General features: G+C 49.4%; 1 protein-coding gene across 4 annotated transcripts in view; it reads left to right on the top strand.

The window, feature by feature from the left end:
* Nucleotides 1–18,960, top strand: part of CEP295 (centrosomal protein 295) — a 721,329-nt gene that overhangs the window by 571,360 nt on the left and 131,009 nt on the right. The window lies entirely within an intron of this gene.

The following is an 18,960-nucleotide window of genomic DNA, read 5'->3' as shown; positions in this document are numbered from 1 at the left end:
TGATATTGCTCTTGATGTCAAGCTTCCACCTTTTGTACAGCCGATCGAAAGAGCACCACCTCCTGGTTGGTACTAAAAGATCTGTCAAAACGAAATCTACTGAGGGATCGAAATTAAGATTGGGTAAGCAGGGGCTAAAGACAGCTCCTTGGTATCTATCAATAAGCAGTGTCCAGGAGCTACCATTGGGGAACATGTAGCTAGTACATAATTATCAGCAAATCTAACTTTCACATAAGATGCAAACATGTCGTTTTACCTATTATTTTTGACTTCCTATGCTTTAAATGTTGAATAGATGTGTCCTAATGTTTATTTATAGATTGTCCCAAACAGAGTTAAATTCGCATAGTTGTTTTGCTCTGCATTGTTGGGGAGATTTATCATTTGTATGCTTCATGCCCTCTCCTAGTGAGGCCCCAAGCACCTTTTGCTGGACTTGTGGACCTTTTTCTTTCTATCCTGAATGAGTGAAGCTTTTTCCACTCATTCATTCTTATTTGCTCTGACATTTGGAACTCTTTTCTTCTGTTTAGCTTTACGATGGAGTCTACTTTCCTCCATATCTCTTTTAAGGCATCTGTGTTACTTTTGCAGCACACAGCTCCTAATGGGCAGTGTGATGGGAACCCTTTGGGTTCTCCTTTGAGACTTTCCTTTTCCTTACTAACTGCAGTTCTTAAAGATAGAGGGATAATTTGTTATACTATGATATTAGCACACCCCACCTTATGTGGAGTGCTAAGGGGATACCTACTATCCCCTTTCTCTGTGCATGTGGCTTTTTAGTCACATAGACAACCCTATAGTTATGGCTGGTGGCAGTGGACGTGTTCTACCAACTATTGTGCTTGTTTTTAATGGACTGTATTCACAGACCCGGGTGTGCATAATCGGGTCACCTATGTGCTTGCATGGTGGCTCCTTTCTTTTTTCGCCATTTCTATCGTGGCTATTCTTTGTTAGCCCTTCTACCTTTCGTGTGTGTGTGTGTGCGCCCATGCCCATGCCGCCCTGGGTGCCCCCGCCTAAGCTTTAGTGTGTCTGGACAAGCAGGTAGTAGGTTAGGAGTTTTCCACTCCCCTGCCCTTTGTCTGCCTGTGTGCCTGAATGGAACCAGTGGCCACTGGGAGGGCTGGCTGTCCTAATTGGACAGCCACCCACCTCTTTCTGTAAACTTCTGAGAGAGATTGCAGAGGAGTGTGTTGAAACTGAATAAAAGGTGAGATTCCTGAGGTGAAAGGCAAATCGACCACTGGAAACTGAAGTAACCGAAGACGACGACCAGAGATGCCTGCAGACCCTTTGCATCACCGTGAAGCGACCACTGCTGTCCTGACCCCGATTTCTACTCGACAGAGGAGCTCCAAAGGGGACGACTCCTTCTGTTTGGTTGGCTTCCAACCAGCTCTTAGACGACTACATTCTGAACCATCTCCTGAGGTGCTGTGCTTTTCCAGAGCTGCAGACCGTAAATACTAGGAGACCTCCGACCCAATTGCAGTGCATCGTCTTAGAAAGGCCGACTCCGTCCAAGCCTTTGCTGAGCTCCAGGTGCACCTCCAGAGATAAGATGTTACTCATCTAAGTCCACTCACCAGAGTGCAGGACTCAAGGAATCGAAGAAGCTCGACCGTGCAAATACCTTCCCTTGTTGGCGCTGAGAAAAAGGCACCAAAACTGCAAACTGACCAGAGAAGACAGACATCCGTGCTAAGGGTTCTCTCTCAAGACTGCTGTTGACATCTCATTTAGAGTCCTTCCTTTCGTCGCCACACCGAGGAATCTGGAGACTGGGTCTGTCACTGCTGCACAGAGAATCTAGCCACAAACATTTCTTCTAACCTAAGGTACTGTGGGGTGAAAGGTATTGCTTACCTTGAACCAAGCAGTCGCTCAAGGGTGATGGAGTGCACAAAGAGGTGTCCAGGGTGTCCACTCTTACCTCTGACCCAAGATGCCGACTTGTGTACCTTATGTGAGTCCTTTAACATGGGCCCAACATAAACTCTTCTAGTATCTTGTCTTACAGACTGAAAGAATCCTCGCAAACATTTTCTGTTCTGCTGCTTCGTAAGACTTTGAGCCCTCTCCAAACTGACTTTTGCATATTGTTGGGGGGATCAGGCTTTAAAAGCTTTAGTTTGCCAAGAAAGTGCCTCTAGAACATTAACCTCTGTTACTGTATGACTAACCAACCTTTTTTCTTCCAAAAAGACTTTGTGGTTTTGTTAACTAAATACAATTACTGTATAGCTGTCTTTGCGCGAGTGCGCGGTTGTACCGATAATACGGTAGAACTGTCAATAGTGTCACTCTGTAAGAATTGTACTGCAAGCAACTGACAACTAAGCAGAGACCTTTGAAAAGTATTTATATATGTGTGATGGTTGTGATCAAAGTTTTTTTAATGCCTTCCTTGTTTAAATATAATGTATATTTTGATATACGTCTATTGGTGTGTTTCTTTGGACTACTGTACTAATTGGTTTCAGTGTACTTACCTACAGCTCGCATCTTCCTCTTATGATAAGCCTGATTGCTCTGCCCCTCTACCAACGTTCCTTGAGTAATACAAGCTTATACTAAGCGTTGGGCACCTGTATGCCAAGGGATAGTTTTATGAAGTCTTACCTCGAGTGGACTCTAGGAAAACTCCCCTAACTTGTATCAGTTGGCCTGGGGAGCCAAAAGAAGATCCTTATCACGGTTAGTGTGAAGCTAACAAAGTCCTTCTAGGCTATAATCGGCAGTTAAATAGCTCCCAGCTCCCCTCCATTTCGAACCCTGTACTCCTTGCAGGAGATCATATACTTGCTGCCCCTGCATGCTCTCCCAAACGTTAAATTTCTCCACCAATCTTGAAAGCTGCCATGGTGCTTTTGTCTAGTAGTTACAGACAGTAGTCTGCATGTGCCCAGTTATCTTGATTTTTGCCATCATAGCAGTATTTATTTCAAACAACCACACATTTCACTTGTGCAAACCTTTGTAGTTGGGAGGCTTGTGCTGTCGGTCTAATCCTGGGAAGTGACCCTATAAGCGCATCCATAAACAGCTTTCGACTTCAACCAACTTGCTCCTTTTCCCATAGACCTCAAATCTAAACTGAATCTTGCCCAGCTAATTGGGTATATATTTGTATTTATTGATCTATAAAGCCTTTTCATGAAAGCGCTTAACATTTAAGTGACAGTACAAAACACATGAGCAAACAAGTGTACATTGCATAGTGAGATTAGCGTGAGGAGGACCACAAGAAATTGAGACGTGTGGACGAGCATCTATTAGACAAGGTAAAGAGTTCCAATGTTTAGGGGATAAAAGTGAGAAAGTATTGAAGCAGGATTGTCCACAAATATTTGATAACTATCGGCCTATTGCCCTTTTAGACTCCATCAGCAAACTCTTCAGGTTTTTTGCTTTGGACAAATTGCAGCAATGGAAACTTAATGCTGGTTACCAAGATCCCCTTCAAGCGGGATTCGTCAAAGGCTTGGGTACAAAAGCAAATATCCTACTGCTCAACTCCTTGAAGGCCAAGATACTGGAGGGGAATCCTCTGGTTTATTTGGTCTTCGTGGACCTAGTCCAAGCCTTTGACCGGGTCAACCGGGACCTACTTTGGAAGAAATTAGCCCTGCGGAACTGCTCGGACTCCCTGTATTCCTCTACATCTATGAGAGTTTGACTTAATAGGGCGGGCCTCTTATGTAAGGAAATCTCTACAGCGCCTGGAGTTAAGCAGGGTTGCCTTTTGGCTCCGGCCCTATTTAATGTGTATATATAGCCGACTTTATGGACTCGCAGAGAAATATCTGAGCCTTTCCGCCAATGCTAGGAAACACAAAAATTCCAAGACTACTCTACGCGGATGAAATAATCTTAATTGGCCAGACGCCGGTGGGTCTTCAGAGACAGCTGCAGAGTTTAATAGCCTACTTGAATAAAAACAACCTAGAGCTAAACGAAAATAAAGCCAAGGTTATGTCTTTTGCCAAAAGCGGGAACGAGAAGAAACCTACAAAGTTTTTCGCAGACGGGATCCCGCTTGAGAGGGTTAAAAGTTTTAAATACCTTGGAATAGTCGTCTTGAACAACAGCAAAACGGAGATTGTCCAGCATGGGGTCTGGCATGGATTCACATGCTCATGAATATTCCCTGTCGTCAGGCTGGGAATCCTCGGTAAAGAATAAATCAGTATCATTTTCGTTTCCGATCTGTCTTTATTAGTAGTAACCAATCATTGGTCTCTGGGTCATACTGCCCCCAGCCAATGACTACCCTCTCCCTAAGCCCTCCCCTGGCAGCCACCCTCAGATTTTTACTGCACGTTCAAGTGTTGGGAGTCATTGTGCTATAGCTCTCGAGCTTTTACTGCGTTTTGCGTTTTTTCAAAGAGTTTAATCTCATTTTTTTGGTCATTCGAGCCTCAAGCTCCACCGTTTCTACTTCCGATCAATGGGGACCCATTTTGGAATTTTCTAAGCCCCTCAAGGGGGAAGTTTTCGTCGAGTTACGCTTCTTGGAGGATTCCAGAAGTTTCTGAGGCCTACCTCGTGGACATGGCCCGGGAAAAGGGAAGCTCGACACCCAGATCAAAACTGTTTAGGAACTGCCCTGGATGCGGATTATAGAATGTGTTCAAGGAGGACGAGCATTCTAGATGCCTCTACTGCCTTCACGAAGACAAAACGCTACTGGAGAAGGACTGCATTTTGCATGAACATGAAGGATCAGATTATGAGGGATCGTCGGACCCGTCTCGCCAACTGGCTGGAAGGAAAGAGCCCAGCAGGTGTGAAGAAGTCCGAGCGGTCTTCTAAGTCCTGTGAGGGCGCTCCGGCGACGGGGGCCCACCATAAAGGCAAGGCACTGCGAGTCAGTGGGCACCGGGAGCGCCCAACTGTTGGGCTGCCGGGTAGGGCGCACCTTCACCGGCGCCATCGACCACGAGCCAACGCTCTGGCTCGGGGAAGAGAAAATCCGAGAACCCGGCTAAGCTTCTGTAGAGGCCCCAGTCGATCTGGAAGGAAGCAGCTGAAGGGGAGCGAGGCGGTGACCCTCCCCCCAAGGTGAAGGCCTCAAGCGTGCACAAGGTGGTGAAGGCCTTGATTCACCCGGCTAAGGCCTCTATCAAGGTAGTCGCGACGGCCCTGGCGAAGCCTGTGGAGGCGACCTCGGGGCCCAGAGTTTCCCTGCCACCGCAGAGGGGATCCCCTTTTCAGCCCATCGAGAAGAGCCCGGTGGAAAAAGAGGGGGGTGAGGCCAGTGGCCGTTACAGACACTGATACAGCCTCTGAGGAGGAGCTGGTTGAAGTCATGGAGGGCCTCAACAAGAAGTTTGAGGAGGCCCGGTCACACAGGAGGAATCCCAACGAGGAGGCCGAAGAGATCGACGGTGGCACCAACGAGGTTCCCGTGGAGGAGGAGCAACCATCGCGCCCGTCGCAACCCGAGCCACAGGACAACTCGGTGGCCATTTTGATGGCAATCCAAACCTTATGCACAGAGATGAGGACGAGATTGCCCCTACCCCCAACGGATGACCCAGCAGAACCGGGCACGTCGGGAATCCCTCCAAACAAGAGGAGGAGAGTTCATCCACCCCTACCCTTCCAGCCCTCACGGCCCTCCCAGCCTTTATCTCCCTCCCTTGTCCCTGGGGATGACACGGGAACAGATACGGCCACGACGGGGACGGATGACAACGGTGTTGACAGCGGGATGGACCTCCCATCAACACCCCCCCCCCCCCTGACGAAATTGGCTCCTTTCACGCCATGATTGCCAGGGCATCCAAGCTTTTCCAGCTCTGCCCCGAAAAACAGAAGGAAGGCTTCCTCTACCAATGGCGCGAGGACAAGAGGAAGACGGTCCACGCGGTGCCGTTGCTGGATGACATCTGGGACGAGGGACTTGATCTTCTGAAGAACCCGTCCACGACGCCTACCAAGAGTGACCGGTACGAGAAAAAGTACCCGGTCCCCGATGCCGCCCCTTTTTGCCTTAGGGCACAGCTGACCCCGGATTCGGTCATCTCGGTGGCGGCCAAGAAGAAAGCGGCGGGGGCATCGGCTTCAACTTCCCCACCGGACGGCGAGGGAAAGAAACTGAATGCCATGGGACGAAGAGTCATCTCGTCTGCGGTGACGACGATTAAGGCGTCCAACGCCCTAGTGATTGTGGCCCACTACGACGGGGAGTTGTGGTACAAGTTCGCCCCCCCCCCTGTTGGACTTCCTACCAGACGACAAGAGGGCAGAGGCCCTGGCGATCCTACAGGAAGGTGAGGTGGCGTCGGACCACGCCATAACGGTAGCCACAGACATTGCCGACACCGGTTTCTGCCAGTTGGGTAACAGCGTTTGCCTTCGACGGCAGGGATGGCTCAAGGCAACAGATTTCTGCCAGGACGTGCAAACCAGTGTTTTGGACATGCCCTTCGACGGGAACAACCTGTTTGGAAAAACAGTGGATGAGTCACGTCAGGCCATCAAGACCGACAGACACGGCTCGGGCCTTGGGAGTTTTGCAGCAACGACGGCCGCCCTTTCGGAACTCCGGAGGCAAGCAAGGTGCCTCCAAAGGATTCGGCGGTGGCTCCTCGACTTACTGGCAGGCGGCCTGCTTCTCGTCGCAAGAGGCCTACAGAAGACGAGGCAAGTCAGGTTGATCTTGCCGTCGTCGCCAGGGAGGCCAAGGCAGCAAGGCCTCTGCCAAGCAAGACTGAACCGGCTGTAACATCGGGCCCCCACCTGAGCACCCAGGTGGGAGGCCGGCTGGCGCAGTTCGTCAGCATGTGGGAGTCCATCTCCACCGACCGTTGGGTGCTGGATGCCCTGGCCCGCAGGCACACTCTCGAATTTCTAAAAAAAAGTGCCCCCGCATTGCTCCCGTGGCCAGGAAGGAAAACCACATCCCTCAACTGCTGTTAGAAGTAAGGGCGATGCTCAAGAAAAGAGCCATCGAGCTCGTCCTAAAGAGGCTCCGGAGTGTACTCAATATACTTCCTCGTCAGAAAGAAGACGGGAGGATGGCGTCCCATCCTGGACCTGCTTCGATTAAACAAATACATCAAGGCACAGAAGTTTCCGGATGGTCACCCTCCAGCAAGTGCTGGGCCAGCTGGAGGAAGGCGACTTCCCATCGTCGTTGGATTTGGAGGATACATGCTTTCATATCCCCATTCTAAAAGGGCACCGAAAGTTTCTCAGGTTCGTAGTCCAAGGACGGCACTACCATTTCAGGGCCCTCCCATTCGGATTGAAGTCGGCGCCCAGGGTATTCAAGTGCCTGGTACCAGTGGCGGCGCGGCTGCGCCTACAGGCGATTCACGTCTACCCCTACCTTGACGATTGGCTCATCCGAGCAAGAGCAAGGGAACTCTCCATCGAGCACACACCGAAGACCGTCCAGCTGCTCATGGACCTGGGATTCTCCATCAACTTTCCCAAATCCCACCTGGTTCCGTCACAGGTCGCACTGTTTCTGGGTTACAGTAGCACGATTGGCCTCGCCGTCTGAGGAAAGGACGAAGGCCATCCTGGTCAAGGTGCAGCGTTTGCTGGCCACGGACGTGGCCAGGGTGAGGTCCATCAAGTCCCTTCTTGGGATGATGTCCTCATGCATCTACCTGGTGCGCCTATGCAGACTTCGGATGCGCCCCCTACAGGAGTTCCTCGACGCCCGTTGGATGCAAGCGGCGGTCAGTTTCGAGGACAAGCTCCCGCTCAACAAAGTTTTCCGCCAAGCAATTTGGTGGTGGGGCACCCGCGTGCATCTCGCGGCGGGCATGGACTTTCAGACCCCAGCACACCAGGTGACGACAGATGCCTCCCTGGAGGGTTGGGGAACGCACACTGGAGAAGAGGCCGCTCCACATCAACATACTGGAGCTCCGAGCAGTGTTCTGGGCCCTCAAGTCATTCCTCCTGTCCCTCAAGGGTGGTGAGGATCTTCACCGACAACACCACCACGATATTCTTCATCCGGAAGCAGGGAGGAACCAGATCCCCAGCCCTATCCAAGAAAGCCCAGGATCTGTGGCATTGGGCCGTTGCCCAGGGGATGTTTCTGGTACCCTTTCATCCAGCAGGGATAAAGAACACCATCGCCGACTTACTCAGCAGGGAGCTGCGCTCGTGCCACGAGTGGGATCTACGTCAGGATCAAGTGGATGGACTCTTCAAACGATGGGGCAAACCCCAGATCGACCTGTTCGCGACGGCGAGGAACTCCCAAGTGCCAGAGGTTCTCCAGCATGTTTCCCCAGCCGAGGAGCATGGGCGATGCTTTCTCGTTCCCCTGGGACAGCCTGTTTCTGTATGCGTTCCCTCAGCTGCCGCTCCGTCTCATCAACCAACACAAGAGGTCCCGGTGCAGGATGATCCTCGTCGCTCCGGTGTGGCCGAGACAGATCTGGTTCCCAGACCTTCTGGACTTGTCAGCGTCCCCACCAGTCAAACTGTCGACTGAAACAGATCTTCTCTCCAGAGAAGGAGGTGCCATCCTTCATCACGAACCGGAGTCGCTGAACTTGCAGGCCTGGCTCCTGCAGCACTAGAGTTCGTAGGGTACGATATCCCGGCGGAATGCAAAGAGGTTCTTGCAAAGGCGAGGGTGTCCTCAACTCTAAAGTGCCATGTGTTAGGCAGAAACCTGTGCAGTTCCCTTGGGGAACACTGCAAAAGATTTAAGACTACAGGTAGAGCAGTAAACCCCTTTGGTAGCAGTCTGTACCACCCAGATTTACCTGGTAGCTGTGGCTGAGCAGTCAGACTTCTCTCAAGAAGAGTTAGGCAGTATGTAAAGTATACACAATATGTACCAAAACACAATAGCACAAGCAAACACTGACCAGAGCTTGGTTTCAAAAGTATATAGTTATTTATTTAAAAACACATAAATTAAAAACACTCTAGCAAAAATATAGTAAAAGTACTTCAAACACAGTTATAATGAAAGTAGATTCAATCCTTTCTCCTATCTAGACAACTCTAGGTTAACACCACTTAATTAAAACAGAGGTGAGTGCTTAACGTTAGATGACACTCTAGTAGTTTCCAAGAAAGGGAGAGAAACAGCAGAAATAGGTTAGACACACCACTCTAAGGTCCAGAACACTTGCAATAGGCTTAAAGAAGAATAAAGTCACAGGTGAGCAAAAGTCACTAGGCAGGGCCCACTCTTAGAGTAGCCGGAGCGAAAATGTGCCCAAGATCACACTGTTAGTTAGAGATTCAAAGTCTTGCAAAGAGTCAAAAAGAGTTTAGAGTGGCTCAGAAAGTTTAGCCAAAGTGTCCCAGGCACTCCCAGGTTCGAAAGCCGGGGACTAAATCTACCCCGTACAGTCGGTAGCAAGGGAAGCCAGGCGGAACACAGTACCTTAAGCGGAAAGGATCCTCCAGCGGGGGCAGTTGTTCCAGGCAGTGACAGCAAGGCTCGACGTCGGTCAGGGGAGAAGAATATCTCGCTGAAGAGCAGAAGAGAAAGGTCGTAGCACTGCCCGGGAAGAAACCAGCCGCGGAGTCCTCCGGTTAAAGGGTTGGTACCGACTTTCGCGGTATGGGGGTAAAGTGTGGTATTCCGGATGCCGGGGTGCTTGGCACAGGCAAGGCGGCCACGAGATACCTCTAAGGGACGGAAAGAAGGCGAAAACTGGTTGTCCCCACCAGTCAAGGGAAGGAGCCACTCCGTTAAGAGTTCTCCTCGGTCGTCGGGAAAAAAGTGGTGAGACGGTTCAGCAGGGCTCCACCGGGTGGTGTCGTCGAAGCAGGTCGGCTCAGCTCTTCCCTCGTCGGATTCTTGGTCCTGTGGCGACTTCTGAAGTCCCAGTCCCCAAAGCCCTGCTTTTATGCAGCAAACCCCCATTCACCCAGCCTAGCTGTCACTCAAACATGCTAAGTGGTGAGCCGGGCGGCTCACCACTTGGGCCAATCAGGACGGAGTGCGACTTGAGTTACCAAGGTAACTCAGTCCAGGGTGCCTAAATCCCCCTCCACCCCTCCTAAGTACCCCAGACAGAGTGGCACCACTTTGGAGGGCTTCTGTGGAGAAGCCCGCCAAAAGTGGAACAAAGGGCTCCACTTTGGGTCAGAGTTACAGAGGCGAACACCAACGCCATTTTAGAATCAAGTTTTGGCAAAAAGTCCCAACCGGAGTTATAAAAATAAATATATAAACCGGCGGTATGTTTAAGGCTACCGTAAATAAATAATTAAATGTGTTAGCCTAAAACAATGGGAAATCCCATAGGGAAATATTCGCGGTCGAATATAAAAAGTAGTTTCCACTGCCACCAGCCAAAACTCGATCAGGGGGGACGGAGACGTGCCCCCTCGACTAACAGACCCTGGGGCAATCGAATTGCCCCAGCCAGTACGTCCACAATATGATGGTTTGTACTGGTTCTGTTCAGGATTCAAGACTAGCAAAGTCTTTGGTGACTTTACATGCCCTGGGAGACAGTAGTCAGTCCCAGGGTATGGAGTCTATGTTGGGGAGTCCCTAGGACACCCCTGGGTCACGGCACAGAGGGTGCTGTGTGACCCACATCACAAAAATACATGAGGCCCTATGGAGTAAAAGACCCCATAGCCCATTCAACACAAGGTTTAACCAAGAAAACACACTTCAACATGTCCAAGAGTGAGGGTAAAAGAGTCTCACTCTTGGCAGGAGAAAAAAATTAAACCCCAGAAATCCAGCAAAGCTGCTGGGGGACTCACTAGGTAGGGAAATTCAGCCTAAACAGAGAATTCTCCCTAACACTCGCCCCCCCCAGACTAAGGGACAGGAGGATTTAATCCACTCCTGGATGAACCTCATACCTCTAGTCGATGATATACATCCTAGAGAGTCCATCAGCATTTTGATGGTGACACCCTGACCTGTGCTCAATGGTGAAATCAAACCCTTGCAGGCAGATTGACCATCTCAATAGTTTTGGATTTTCCCCTTTCATTTGCATTAACCATCTCAAGGGTTGGTGGTCAGTCTGAATAACAAAAGTAGAACCATACAAGTATGGCCTAAACTTCTTCAGTGCCCACACAATAGCAAAGCATTCTCTTTCGATAGTTGCCCACCTTGTCTCAGGATCCTTCAGTTTCCTACTGATGAAGCAAATGGGGTGCTCCCTACCCTTCTCATCCAGTTGGCTTAGAACTGCACCTATACCTACATTGGAAGCATCAGTTTGTACAATGAAAGGTTGGTGGTAGTCAGGAGCTCTCAATACTGGAGCCTGGCAAAGAGCTCTCTTCAGTTTTTCAAAGGCCTGATTGCACTCCTCATTCCATTTTACCTTCTTAGGGAATTTGGGAGAGGAGATTACATTCAGTGGAGAAGCTATGGTCCCATAGTTCTCAATGAAATTCCTGTAATACCCAGTGAGGCCTAGAAAAGCTCTCACTTGGGTTTGAGTAGTTGGTGTTGTCCAATTTTGCACAGCTTCAATCTTGCTGGGCAAAGGCCTTATTTCTCCACCTCCTACCTCATGTCCAAGGTAGACCACTTTACTTTGACCAATCTGGCACTTACTGGCTTTGATTGTCAAATGGGCCTGTTTCAGAGCCTGCAACACATGTCCTAGGTGGTTCACATGTTCTTCCCAGGAGTGGCTGAAGACTGCAATGTCATCCAAGTATGCCATGCAGAAATCTTCCATCCCAGCCAGAACTTGGTTCACCATCCTTTGGAATGTGGCAGGTGCATTTTTCAGTCCAAAAGGCATGACCTTAAACTGGTACAAGCCAACTGGGGTTGAAAATGCAGTTTTCTCCTTGGCATGGTCTGTCAGGGCTATTTGCCAATAGCCTGACGTCAGGTCAAATGTGCTGAGGTACTTGGCTGCACCAAGTTTATCCACCAACTCATCTGTCCTGGGCAAAGGGTGGGCATCAGTCTTGGTGACTGCATTTAGAGCTCTATAGTCCACACAGAATCTCAAGTCTTTGGATCCTGCCTTTGGTACTAACACAACTGGGCTAGACCATGGACTAGTAGAGGGTTCTATTACCCCGAGATCAAGCATCTTCTTGACCTCTCCTTTGATGAGGGCTCTGATATGTTCTGACATTCTGTATCCTCTGCTTTTGACTGGCAGACAGTCACCAGTGAGTATCTCATGCTGGCCCCAAGGGGTCAAGCCTGGTGACAGTGAGAACAGGGAGGCAAACTGATTTAACATAGATTTGCACTCCTCTTGTTGCTCAGGTGTCAGGTCTGAAGAGAGATTGACTCCTTCAACTTTTTCATCTAAAGGTACACCTCTGAGGAGATCAGGGAGAGATTCACTCTCTTCCTCCTCTGCAGCTGAAGCTAGAAGCAAGGCTCCTACATCAGGTCTGGAGATGTATGCTTTTAGTCGGTTGGTGTGGAAGACTCTAGGAGCTTCCCTGGGTCTGCCCAGATCCACCAGATAGTTGACCTCTCCAAGTTTTCCCACAACCTTGAAGGGTCCCATCCATTTGTCTTGCAAGGCCCTCTGCCTTGTTGGGAGCATAACTAGAACTAGCTGGTCTTGAGTAAACTCAAGCATGTTAGCCTTCTGGTCGTGCCAATGTTTGACCAGGGCTTGACCAGCTTTCAAGTTGTCACTTGCTTCTGCCATCATGTGTGACATTCTCCTCCGGAGACCTATCACATAGTCAGTCACTCTGACTGGCTTGAGGGGAGGAGCACCTTCCAACCCCTCCTTAATCAGGGCCAATGGACCTCTGACTGGATGGCCATAGAGAAGCTCAAAGGGAGAATAACCTACTCCCTCCTGAGGGACTTCTCTATAAGCAAAGAGAAGGCATGGCAGTAGAAGGTCCCACTTTTTCTTAAGGGGTTCTTCCAAAGCACCTATCATGCTCTTCATGGTTCTGTTAAACCTTTCAACCAACCCGTTTGTCTGAGGGTGGTAGGCGGTTGAGAACTTGTAGGTAACTCCACAGGTTTTCCACATGGCCTTCATGTAGTGGGACATAAAGTTTGACCCCCTGTCAGAGATTACCTCCTTAGGAAACCCAACCCTGGTAAAAATACCAAGGAGGGCCTTAGCCACAGCCGGAGCTGTAACAGTCCTCATAGGAATGGCCTCAGGGTATCTAGTAGCATGGTCTACTACAACAAGGATAAACCTGTTGCCTGAGGAGGTTGGAGGATCAAGGGGACCAACAATGTCAATCCCTACCCTCTCAAATGGGACTCCCACAACTGGGAGAGGCACTAAAGGTGCCACATTCTTGGAACCCACCTTACCAGAAGTCTGGCAGGTATGGCAGCTCTTACAATATCTATCTACTTCAGCCCCCATCTTTGGCCAATAAAAGTAGAGTGAGAGCCTTTCCTTGGTCTTCTTGAAACTCAAGTGGCCAGCCAAAGGTATCTCATGGGCTAGTTGTAAGAACTGTTGTCTGTTTTCTTGTGGGACTACAAGGCGTTTGTAGTCTCCAGGTTCAGACTCAGTGGGTTCACTGTAGAAGAGGCCATCTTCCCAGTGCAACCTATACTTCCCAGGCTCTTGCCCATCAGCTTGAGAAGCTGCCTGGTGGCGGAGACCCTCCAGAGTTGGACATTCTCTTTGCCCCTTACGAAAAGCTGCCCTGCTAGGCCCACCTTCTGCCAGTAAAGACTGCAGCTCAGGATGGTCCTCAGGGTCCAAATCTCCAATAAGGTTGGGGCCTCCTTCTAGCTCTTCCTCAGAGTCTAGCTCAACCACACAGGGTTGTACCTCTCTCTCAGCCTCAGCTGGAGGGGGAGTTACAGGTGTAACTTTGGACAACCTAGGGGAAGTCCTTGTTGGAAGCACTGGAGTGCTTGCTGCTGGCTTTTTCCTAGGAGTCTTGGGTTGCCCCTTTGCTCCTGATCTGGTAGTTACTGCAGTAAGTTGCTCCAGTGGTAGAGGAGTGATTTCTGTCATCATCTCCTGAGATAACCCTCTCAGGGTTTTCTCCCTTGCAGGTTTTGTGAGTTCCTGAAACCTTTTGCTAGGAGGTCTGGGGGTATGAGATACAACTCCAAGAGCTTTGAGGTCATTACCCAACAGAACCCTACCTGGCACTTCACATTGTACACTGACAGGTATTTTTACAGCCATATCATTACATTGGATGAGAACTGGTAACTGGGGACACATCTGCACAGGCCCACCAGCTAACTTGGTGAGGCATTTGGGTGCCTTAGCAACATCCTCTGCCTTGAAAAATGATTCATCCACCACAGTTATGCTGGCTCCAGTGTCCCTAATGGCAGGAGTCTCCTGACCATTCACCTGGACACTGTCCTTATAATACTCTTTAGTATTATCTGGGATAGAGTTATAGACATCTAAATTCTGTTGCTCCCACAACCCCAGAGAGACTAAAGAAACACTAGCTGAGACTCCAGTGGGTTCATCAGCTAGTAATAGAAAGTTTCCACTTGCCATAGGTACTTCCTCTTCTGGAGCGAAGGCTAAGGAGGCAAGCTGGACCCCTGAAGGTTTACCCTTACATCTGGGATCTCCTTTCACATGGTCAGTAGCCTTACAAACAAAGCATGAGCCAAAGGCTCGCTGGAATGGAGGCTTGTTCTGACCTCCTTCCGGTCTGGGACCAGAAGGTACACTAGCCTGATTTGGTTTCCCTTGTGGCTTACCCTTATAGTTTTGTTTGGGGCCCTCTTTGGAATTTGTAGTATTAGAATTCTCTTTGGAGTCCTTCTTAGACTGTTTTTCCCCATCCTTCTTCTGAGTTACCCCAGAATCCTTGTGAGTGGCCCTGTTGGCAACCCACAAGTCAGCAGCCTTAGCTAGCTTCCGGGAATCTAATTCCCTGGAATCAGCCAAGTGTTGTCTGAGCTCAGGAGAGCAGGCATCATAAATAGTCTCCAACATAAACAAATTCTTCATACCTTCATAAGTGTTCACCTTGTAACCCTTAATCCATCCCTCTAAGTTTTTCAAACATTCATTCACCCAGGTAGCCCAAGGGGTACCATCATGCTTTTTGAGGCTCCTAAACCTCTTAAGATACTGGGAAGGGGTCTTCCCAAACCTAGCTATCAAAGCTAGTTTCACACATTCATAGTCCTTCCTATCCTCCTCCCCCATCTCCATTACCACATCAGTTGCAACAGGGGGAAGCCTAGAGAACAACCAGGTGAGTAAGTCATTTCCTGTGATGTTCTGGAGCCCATGATTATATTCAAACAGAGACAACCAATCCAACACATCCAACTTAGGCTCATACATACCAACCAATTCTTTAGGCATCCGGGGTCTTTTAGGACTGGAACTTCTAGAGGAGCCAGAGAGAGAAACATTCTCAACAGATAATTTCTTCATTTCTAAGTCATACTTGAGCTCCATTTCCCTTAGCCTTAGTTCTTTGTCAGTTTGAGCATTAAGTTTCTTATACTCCAATTCTAGCTTCATTTTCTCCAGTTCAAAGTACTGAGGACTAAATGTGGGACCTGGTAAAGGTCCAGTAGGCACAGCAGGTAGAGCAGGCAGAGGCCTAGGGGGGACAGTTACAACAGCCTCACCCTCCTCTTCTGACTCTTCCTCAGAAACATCAACATTTTGCTCCATGTTAACTTCAACACTGTCATCTACAGTTGCTGGAGTGGTAGGTTCCTCTGAACCATCACCCAGACTTTGGTTAGCTAACAATCTTTCAATCAGCTCCATTTTCTTGCCCTTAGTCAGGAGATCCTTATGTTTACAGAGCACTCTTAAACAATCAGCAGTTTTGGCTGCAAGGGACTCTTGACTATAGCTTTCTATAACTGACATGTTAGAGGTTTTACTTTTTCAGTGCTAAGCTTTGTGGTTAGTTGCACTAAGGTATCTAAAGCACAATAAAATGTATACTCAATACAAATCCCACCGCTGTACACCAGTGTTAGGCAGAAACCTGTGCAGTTCCCTTGGGGAACACTGCAAAAGATTTAAGACTACAGGTAGAGCAGTAAACCCCTTTGGTAGCAGTCTGTACCACCCAGATTTACCTGGTAGCTGTGGCTGAGCAGTCAGACTTCTCTCAAGAAGAGTTAGGCAGTATGTAAAGTATACACAATATGTACCAAAACACAATAGCACAAGCAAACACTGACCAGAGCTTGGTTTCAAAAGTATATAGTTATTTATTTAAAAACACATAAATTAAAAACACTCTAGCAAAAATATAGTAAAAGTACTTCAAACACAGTTATAATGAAAGTAGATTCAATCCTTTCTCCTATCTAGACAACTCTAGGTTAACACCACTTAATTAAAACAGAGGTGAGTGCTTAACGTTAGATGACACTCTAGTAGTTTCCAAGAAAGGGAGAGAAACAGCAGAAATAGGTTAGACACACCACTCTAAGGTCCAGAACACTTGCAATAGGCTTAAAGAAGAATAAAGTCACAGGTGAGCAAAAGTCACTAGGCAGGGCCCACTCTTAGAGTAGCCGGAGCGAAAATGTGCCCAAGATCACACTGTTAGTTAGAGATTCAAAGTCTTGCAAAGAGTCAAAAAGAGTTTAGAGTGGCTCAGAAAGTTTAGCCAAAGTGTCCCAGGCACTCCCAGGTTCGAAAGCCGGGGACTAAATCTACCCCGTACAGTCGGTAGCAAGGGAAGCCAGGCGGAACACAGTACCTTAAGCGGAAAGGATCCTCCAGCGGGGGCAGTTGTTCCAGGCAGTGACAGCAAGGCTCGACGTCGGTCAGGGGAGAAGAATATCTCGCTGAAGAGCAGAAGAGAAAGGTCGTAGCACTGCCCGGGAAGAAACCAGCCGCGGAGTCCTCCGGTTAAAGGGTTGGTACCGACTTTCGCGGTATGGGGGTAAAGTGTGGTATTCCGGATGCCGGGGTGCTTGGCACAGGCAAGGCGGCCACGAGATACCTCTAAGGGACGGAAAGAAGGCGAAAACTGGTTGTCCCCACCAGTCAAGGGAAGGAGCCACTCCGTTAAGAGTTCTCCTCGGTCGTCGGGAAAAAAGTGGTGAGACGGTTCAGCAGGGCTCCACCGGGTGGTGTCGTCGAAGCAGGTCGGCTCAGCTCTTCCCTCGTCGGATTCTTGGTCCTGTGGCGACTTCTGAAGTCCCAGTCCCCAAAGCCCTGCTTTTATGCAGCAAACCCCCATTCACCCAGCCTAGCTGTCACTCAAACATGCTAAGTGGTGAGCCGGGCGGCTCACCACTTGGGCCAATCAGGACGGAGTGCGACTTGAGTTACCAAGGTAACTCAGTCCAGGGTGCCTAAATCCCCCTCCACCCCTCCTAAGTACCCCAGACAGAGTGGCACCACTTTGGAGGGCTTCTGTGGAGAAGCCCGCCAAAAGTGGAACAAAGGGCTCCACTTTGGGTCAGAGTTACAGAGGCGAACACCAACGCCATTTTAGAATCAAGTTTTGGCAAAAAGTCCCAACCGGAGTTATAAAAATAAATATATAAACCGGCGGTATGTTTAAGGCTACCGTAAATAAATAATTAAATGTGTTAGCCTAAAACAATGGGAAATCCCATAGGGAAATATTCGCGGTCGAATATAAAAAGTAGTTTCCACTGCCACCAGCCAAAACTCGATCAGGGGGGACGGAGACGTGCCCCCTCGACTAACAGACCCTGGGGCAATCGAATTGCCCCAGCCAGTACGTCCACAATATGATGGTTTGTACTGGTTCTGTTCAGGATTCAAGACTAGCAAAGTCTTTGGTGACTTTACATGCCCTGGGAGACAGTAGTCAGTCCCAGGGTATGGAGTCTATGTTGGGGAGTCCCTAGGACACCCCTGGGTCACGGCACAGAGGGTGCTGTGTGACCCACATCACAAAAATACATGAGGCCCTATGGAGTAAAAGACCCCATAGCCCATTCAACACAAGGTTTAACCAAGAAAACACACTTCAACATGTCCAAGAGTGAGGGTAAAAGAGTCTCACTCTTGGCAGGAGAAAAAAATTAAACCCCAGAAATCCAGCAAAGCTGCTGGGGGACTCACTAGGTAGGGAAATTCAGCCTAAACAGAGAATTCTCCCTAACACCATGGACACAAGTGGAAGAGGTTCTCTGTCTGGTGCCGTGCACAGAAGATTAACCCTCTACAGATTACAGCCCCTCAAGTGCTATCGTACCTACTGTCGCTGGCCAAGGCTGGACTGGCTCACGCTTCCATCAAGATATATCTTGCAGCGATTTCCCGATACACCAGAACTACAGGACGGTCATCCCTGTGGTATCATCGCCTGGTGAAGGAATTTATGAAAGAACTGTCTGATCTCCAGCCCCGGCGTGGGAGCTCAACGTGGTGCTGACTAGGCTCATGGGGCCACCATTCGAGCCTCTGCATTCGGCACTGTTGAAGTTCCTGTCGTGGAAAACAGTGTTCCTTGTGGCCATCACCTCCGCACAAAGGGTGGGAGAGATCCAGGCCCTATCCTGCAAGCCTCCATACTTGACTTTCCACAAGATGAGGGTGGTGCTGAGGACGCACCCCTCCTTCATGCCCAAGGTGCCGTCGGACTTCCACCTCAACGAGCCCTTGGTGTTGCCAGTTTTCTTCCCGTCGCCTTCGTTGCCGCCGAGAGGACTTTGCACTCGCTGGATGTAGCTAGAGCGCTGAAGTTCTATGTGGACTGCACAAAGAGTTTTCGGAAGACGTCACAGCTTTTTGTGAACTTTGGACCTGTAAACAAAGGACAGGCCCTCTTGAAGGCTTCCATTTCCAGATGGTTCTCCGGCTGCAACATGCACTGTCACCGGTTGGCCGGCCGTCCGAGAGCCCATTTGACCAGAGCGATCGCTGCTACCACGGCATTCTTGTCTGGTGTGCCCCTGCTGAATATCTGCAGGGCTGCTACGTGGAGGTCGACACACACCTTCACGAGATTCTACTGCGTTGACCGGGATTCCAGGGAGGAGTCCAGGGTCGGCCAATCAGTGCTGTGCAACCTGTTTGCCTAAAGGTGGGCCTGGTGAGGAGGTAAGAGTGTGAGTTTATGTAA

The sequence above is a fragment of the Ambystoma mexicanum genome, chromosome 7q, assembly GCF_040938575.1.
Source record: "Ambystoma mexicanum isolate Mex_15411 chromosome 7q, UKY_AmexF1_1, whole genome shotgun sequence".
Lineage (NCBI taxonomy): Eukaryota > Metazoa > Chordata > Amphibia > Caudata > Ambystomatidae > Ambystoma > Ambystoma mexicanum.
Note: the sequence above shows the minus strand (reverse complement) of the source record. Positions and strands in the feature narration are given on the sequence as shown.